Here is a 622-nt window from a genome sequence, read left to right as displayed (position 1 = left end):
ATATATATATGTATATACATATATAGACAGATATCTGCGTTCGCACACGTGTTCATACGAATAAAAATACATACGTACACACACACACATACACAAACACACACACTCTCACACACACACACACACATACATTCATTCACATTCACACACAGATACACATGCATCAAACGCTGGCAAACCCTTCTTTTAATCTGCATGCTCGACCGTGTGTGTGTGTGTGTGTGTGTAGGAGTGTACGCTTGTGTGTGTATACATGTATTTGTGTCCTGCGATAATATAACTTAACTCACTTCGTCACACGCCGTAAACCAAATTGATTTCTTTGCCACCAATATTCCGTTTATGTTTTCAACAGCTTTAAAACAACATCAAATATAAACAAGAGGACATTTTTGTTTTTGGTTTATTCTTCTAGAAAGATCAGGATCTGGGTTTAGATAAAATAGTTGCATAGTAACATATTAAGTATTGTGCAATTACATGTGTGTTTGTGTGTATGTGTGAGAGGGAGAGTTTGTGGGTTCATATGTGTGTGTATTTGTGTGTGTGTGTATATATATATATATATATATATACACACACACACACACATATATATACATATATATATATATATATATAC

The sequence above is a fragment of the Octopus bimaculoides genome, chromosome 4 (genome assembly GCF_001194135.2).
Source record: "Octopus bimaculoides isolate UCB-OBI-ISO-001 chromosome 4, ASM119413v2, whole genome shotgun sequence".
NCBI lineage: Eukaryota > Metazoa > Mollusca > Cephalopoda > Octopoda > Octopodidae > Octopus > Octopus bimaculoides.
This window is presented reverse-complemented; position numbering follows the sequence as displayed.